Source organism: Zea mays, chromosome 4, assembly GCF_902167145.1.
Source record: "Zea mays cultivar B73 chromosome 4, Zm-B73-REFERENCE-NAM-5.0, whole genome shotgun sequence".
Classification (NCBI taxonomy): Eukaryota; Viridiplantae; Streptophyta; class Magnoliopsida; order Poales; family Poaceae; genus Zea; species Zea mays.
The window spans coordinates 194,705,599-194,712,326 of NC_050099.1; the positions used below are offsets into that span (position 1 = coordinate 194,705,599).

Here is a 6,728-nt window from a genome sequence, read left to right on the forward strand (position 1 = left end):
GGGTAGAAGCGACGTAGCTATCGGATGTTCCAAGCGTTGCTGTAGACCTCGCCTTGACTGTTGGCCAGCTTGTACGTTCTGAGCTTCAGAACCTTGGCGACGACGAACGGCCCTTCCCAGGGAGGCGTGAGCTTGTGCCGCCCTCGGGCGTCTTGTCGCAGCCGAAGCACCAGGTCGCCCACCTGGAGGTCTCGAGACCGAACCCCTCGGGCGTGGTAGCGTCGCAGGGACTGCTGGTACCGCGCCGAGTGTAGTAAGGCCATGTCTCGAGCCTCTTCCAGCTGGTCCAGTGAGTCTTCTCGATTAGCTCGATTGCTTTGGTCGTCGTAGGCCCTCGTCCTTGGGGAACCGTATTCTAAGTCTGTGGGCAAGATGGCCTCGGCCCCATAGACTAGAAAGAACGGTGTGAAGCCCGTGGCTCGGCTCGGCTCGGCGTTGTCCTCAGACTCCAGACCACAAAGGGGAGCTCCTTCATCCATCGTTTGCCGAACTTGTTGAGGTCGTTGTAGATTTGCGGCTTGAGTCCTTGCAGGATCATGTCGTTGGCACGCTCTACTTGCCAATTCGTCATGGGGTGAGCCACGGCGGCCCAGTCCACCTGGATGTGATGATCCTCGCAGAAGTCCAGGAACTTTTTGCCGGTGAACTGGGTGCCATTTTCGGTGATGATGGAGTTTGGGACCCCAAAGCGATGGATGATGTTGGTGAAGAACGCCACCGCCTATTCGGACCTGATGTTGTTCAGGGGTCGGACCTCGATCCACTTGGAGAATTTGTCGATGGCGACCAGCAGGTGCGTGTAGCCCCCGGGTGCCTTCTGCAAGGGGCCGACGAGGTCCAGACCCCACACAGCAAACGGCCAGGTGATGGGTATGGTCTGCAGAGCCTGAGCGGGCAAGTGTGTCTGCCTCGCATAGAACTGACACCCTTCGCAGGTGCGGACAATTCTAGTGGCGTCGGCCACCGCGGTCGGCCAGTAGAAACCTTGTCGGAAAGCGTTTCCAACAAGGGCTCAAGGCGCTGCGTGATGACCGCAAGCCACCGAGTGTATTTCTTGTAAGAGCTCCTGGCCTTCGGCGATGGATATGCACCGCTGGAGGATGCCTGAGGGGCTGCGGTGGTAGAGCTCCTTCCCGTCCCCCAGCAAGACGAACGACTTGGCGCGCCACACCAACCGCCGAGCTTCGGCTCGGTCGAGGGGTAGCTCTCCTCGGTGGAGATATTGCAGGTACGGGGTCTGCCAGTTTGGATTAGGCGTGACCCCGCTCCGCTCCTCCTCGACGCGCAGTGCCTCACCCTTGGGGGCCGAGGGTGCCTCGGGCTGGGCCGAGGGTGCCTCGGGCTGGGTCGAGGGTGCCTTGGGCTGAGCCGAGGCTTTCTCGGGTTCGGGCGCGTCGTCGGTCTTGACGGAGGGTTGATGCAGGTCTCGGGAGAAGACGTCCGGGGGAACCGTTGTCCGCCCCGAGGCTATCTTAGCCAGCTCGTCCGCAGTCTCGTTGTAGCGTCGGGCTATGTGGTTGAGCTCGAGCCCGTAGAATTTGTCTTCCAGGCGCCGAACCTCATCGCAGTAGGCTTCCATCTTCGAGTCACGGCAGTGGGAGTTCTTCATGACTTGGTCGATGACGAGCTGCGAGTCACCGCGAGCGTCGAGGCGTCAGACCCCTAGCTCGATGGCGATGTGCAACCCGTTGACCAGAGCCTCGTACTCAGCCACATTGTTGGACGCCAGGAAGTGGAGGCGTAACACGTAGCGTAGGTGCTTCCCGAGGGGTGAGATGAAGAGCAGGCCCGCGCCTGCCCCTGTCTTCATCAGCGACCCGTCGAAAAACATGGTCCAGAGTTCCGGTTGGATCGGAGCTGTTGGGAGCTGGGTGTCAACCCATTCAGCCACAAAGTCCGCCAAGACCTGGGACTTGATGGCCTTCCGAGGGGCGAACGAGATCGTCTCGCCCATGATTTCCACTGCCCACTTTGCAATTCTACCCGAGGCCTCTCGGCACTGTATGATCTCCCCCAGGGGGAAGGATGACACCACAGTCACCGGATGAGACTTGAAGTAGTGTCGCAACTTCCACCGCGTCAGGATCACCGCGTACAGCAGCTTCTGAATTTGTGGGTAGCAGATCTTGGTCTCGGACAGTACCTCACTGATGAAGTAGACTGGCCTCTGGACGGGCAATGCATGCCCCTCTTCTCGTCTCTCAACCACGATCGCGGCGCTAACCACCTGAGTGGTAGCGGCGACATAGATCAAGAGGGCTTCTCCAGCAGCTGGGGGCACCAAGATGGGCGCGTTCGTGAGGAGCGCCTTCAGGTTCCCGAGGGCTTCCTCGGCCTCAGGGGTCCAAGTGAAGCACTCGGCCTTTCTTAAGAGGCGGTACAGAGGCAGGCCTCTTTCGCCGAGGCGCGAGATGAAACGGCTCAGAGCCGCAAGGCATCCCGTGACCCTCTGTATGCCTTTCAAGTCCTTGATGGGCCCCATGCTGGTGATGGCTGCGATTTTCTCCGGGTTGGCCTCGATGCCCCGCTCAGAGACGATGAACCCCAAGAGCATGCCTCGGGGGACCCCGAAGACACACTTCTCGGGATTAAGCTTTACGCCTTTCGCCTTGAGACACCGGAATGTCGTTTCAAGGTCAGAAAGGAGGTCAGAGGCTTTCCTCGTCTTGACTACGATGTCATCGACGTAGGCCTCGACCGTTTGACCAATGTGTTCGCCGAACACGTGGTTCATGCACCTTTGGTATGTCGCACCCGCATTCCTCAAACCGAACGGCATGGTAACATAGCAGTACATGCCGAAGGGTGTGATGAAAGAAGTCGCGAGCTGGTCGGACTCTTTGATCCTGATTTGGTGATACCCTGAGTAGGCATCGAGGAAAGACAGGGTTTCACACCCAGCAGTGGAGTCCACGATTTGATCGATGCGAGGCAGAGGGTAGGGAACTTTCGGACATGCTTTGTTTAGACCAGTGTAGTCTACACACATCCGCCATTTCCCTCCTTTCTTTCTCACAAGCACATGGTTGGCAAGCCATTCGGGATGGAATACCTCTTTGATGAACCCTGCCGCCATTAGCTTATGGATCTCCTCGCCTATGGATCTGCGCTTTTCTTCGTCGAATCGGCGCAGAGGCTGCTTCACGGGTCGGGCTCCAGCTCGGATATCCAGCGAGTGCTCGGCGACATCCCTCGGTATGCCGGGCATGTCCGAGGGACTCCACGCGAAAACGTCGGCGTTTGCGCGGAGAAAGTCGACGAGCACTGCTTCCAATTCGGGATCGAGCTTGGAGCCGATCCAGATCTGCTTGGAGGCGTCGTTGCTGGGGTCGAGAGGGACGGACTTAACTGTCTCTGCTGGCTCGAAGTTGCCGGCATGGCGCTTCACGTCTGGCACGTCTTTGGAGAGGCTCTCCAGGTCGACGATGAGGGCCTCGGATTCGGCGAGGGCCTCGGCGTACTCCACGCACTCCACATCGCATTCGTACGCGTGTCGGTACGTGGGGCCGACGGTGATGACCCCGTTGGGGCCCGACATCTTGAGCTTGAGGTAGGTGTAGTTGGGGACGACCATGAACTTGGCGTAGCATGGCCTCCCCAACACCGCATGGTAGGTTCCTCAGAACCCGACCACCTCGAACGTGAGGGTTTCCCTTCGGAAGTTGGAGGGTGTCCCAAAGCAGAGGGGCTGGACACGTTTCCCGGGGATGATCCCGTGAAAAGGCGCAGCGCCTACCCGGACCGAGGACAGATCGATCCGCAGGAGCCCGAGGGTCTCGACGTAGATGATGTTTAGGCTGCTGCCTCCATCCATGAGGACCTTGGTGAGCCTGACGTTGCCGATGACGGGGTCGACAATGAGCGGGTATTTCCCCGGGCTCGTCACGCGGTCGGGGTGGTCGCCCTGATCGAAGGTGATGGGCTTGTCGGACCAGTCTAGGTAGACTGGCGCCGCCACCTTTACCGAGCAGACCTCCCGACGCTCTTGTTTGCGGTGCCGAGCCGAGGCGTTCGCCACTTGCCCACCGTAGATCATGAAGCAGTCGTGGACCTCGGGGAACTCTCCTGTCTTGTGATCTTCCTTCTTATCGTCGTCGCGGGCCCTGCCACCCTCCGCAGGTGGCCCGGTCCTGTGAAAGTGGCGCCGAAGCATGGCGCACTCCTCAAGGGTGTGCTTGACGGGCCCCTGATGATAGGGGCATGGCTCCTTGAGCATCTTGTCGAAGAGATTGGCACCTCCAGGAGGTTTTCGAGGGTTCTTGTACTCAGCAGCGGCGACAAGGTCCGCTTCGGCGGTGTCGCGTTTCGCTTGTGACTTCTTCTTGCCCTTCTTGGTGCCGCGCTGAGTTGACGCCTCGGGGACATCTTCCGGTGGGCGGCCCTGGGGCTGCTTGTCCTTCCGGAAGACGGCCTCAACCGCCTCCTGACCAGAGGCGAACTTGGTGGTGATGTCCATCAGCTCGCTCGCCCTGGTGGGGGTCTTGCGACCCAGCTTGCTCACCAGGTCGCGGCAGGTGGTGCCGGCGAGGAACGCGCCGATGACATCCGAGTCGGTGACGTTGGGCAGCTCGGTGCGCTGCTTCGAGAATCGCCGGATGTAGTCCCGGAGAGACTCCCCCGACTGCTGGCGGCAGCTTCGGAGATCCCAGGAGTTCCCAGGGCGCACGTACGTGCCCTGGAAGTTGCTGGCGAAGGCTTGGACCAGGTCGTCCCAGTTGGAGATCTGCCCCGGAGGCAGGTGCTCCAGCCAGGCTCGAGCGGTGTCGGAGAGGAACTGGGGGAGGTTGCGGATGATGAGGTTGTCATCGTCCGTTCCACCCAGGTGGCAGGCCAGCCGGTAGTCCGCGAGCCACAGTTCCGGTCTCGTCTCCCCCGAGTACTTTGTGATAGTAGTCGGGGTTCGGAACCGGGTCGGGAACGGCGCCCGTCGTATGGCCCGGCTGAAAGCCTGCGGACCGGGTGGTTCGGGCGAGGGAGTGTAACACCCCTGGTGTTTATATTCTGCTCGACAACGAGTATGGATTTAAGCACGAAATATCAGTGGATGAAACAGATGCTAAATTTTAATCATCTTCGCCTATCGCGATTTTAATATCGCATCTGTTTCGTCTGTCGCGAGTGCGACGTCGTTTTTATTTTTATCTGTTCGGGTTCTTCCTAAATTTTTGTGCTGTTCGGAACATAGTTGTTCCGAAAATCGGTGCGTTCGGTGATTATTTAAAATTCATCGCTCGCGCGAATACGAATTCGGAAGCCCGACCCACTCGGATGATTTTACCCCGAACAGATTAATTTGAACTCGGCGATAAAAGTGTTAATACAAAATTAAATCAAACTACACGGGGAACCCAAGAAAACCAGGCGTAGAATTATAAACTGAGCCGTTTCCTAGTCAACTCCAATATCGTTTAGCTTGATCTGTAACATCAGGCAAAAATTCGAACCTTGGTAATTTAATCTATTCCTTACCAGATAAATTTTTGTCTGACTTCTAAGTAAATCAAAGCTGACTACAATATTGAAGTTGAAATCAGTTCAATTCGGGTTGTCGTTTCTCGCCCGAATTCAAATCTTCGAATATAAACTATTGTTGAATAATTTGATTCGCCAAATCCGGAGAATGAAACGTGTATTCGTGTAGCGTGTCGGCATGTGCACAGCGCTAAAAATCTGGAATATCTATAAATTTTTTTTAAAGAAATTAAAAAAAGAAAATATCTCATGAGCCACCGCCCCTGATTCTCATTTATCTTCAACGTCATCTACCTTATCTCCTTTATTCAATTTTCTGGTAAATTCTCTCACGTCTCCTACTCCTCATCAATATGCAGGTGTTTCTTTTCTTTGTTTATCTTGAGCCCGAGCAATCCATGGAAAATTCCATCACATGATTTTATGCGGCTTCTAAGCACTCTCGTCTCATGCTCCATCCATATAAACGCCCACACATTTTCCTGCTCGATTCTTCCCTGACACTCCAGGAGCCGTATGTCTTCATCCTTCACTGCTCCCTCATGTTGGCCCACGCCGCTTAGCTCCCGGAAGCCTTCTCCTATGCGTCTCTTCTCTTTGAAATATCTCACGTCGTGGATGCTCTGATTTTTCTTGAATCTTATCCTTCCACCGCCGAACCGCCCCTGACTTCTTTTTATGCGCGCCGGCTGCTCATCCCTGGCTTGCTGCGCCCATGGCCGAGCGGCTCCCATGGTGAGCTCGCCGGGATGCCCCTGCTCCAGCTTCCTCCCTGCTCGACCAGACCATCGGCCTCCCTCTGCTTGGAGCTCGTCGCCATGGCCGTTGCCTTCTCCCTGCTCGCGTTCTGCGCGCGTCCCTTAGCCCTTGCGCTCGGCGCCCAGTCCCTGGCCGAGCTCGCCCTGATGCCGCACCCTCAAGCTCCCAGCCGCGGTATAGCCTGCACGCGTCCTCCCTGCCCAGTCGGTCTCCAATCTCCCAGCCGAGCCGCTTTTTCTTCATCTTCCTGTGCGTCACGGAGCTCGGATCGCGTCCCGTCTTCTCTGCTTGCCCCTGGAAGCCGCGTCCTAGCCATGTTTCCTGCGCGCGTTCTGCTTCCTGCGCGCAGCTGCAAGCTCCGCTCTATTGCTCGGTCCCTGCTGCAGTTCGCGTCCAGTTTTTCTGTGCGCGCTTAGCTCGAAGCTCCTCTGTGCGCCGAGCTGCGTCGCTGCCTCAGCTTGCCGCGCCGTCGCGTTGCTGTTCGTCCGGCCGCGACC

At 57.4% G+C, this 6,728-nt stretch overlaps 1 pseudogene; it reads right to left on the minus strand.

Moving 5' to 3' along the window:
- Window positions 1-6,206, minus strand: part of LOC118477083 (uncharacterized) — a 49,169-nt pseudogene extending 42,963 nt beyond the window's left edge.
- Window positions 6,207-6,728: the final 522 nt, after the last annotated feature.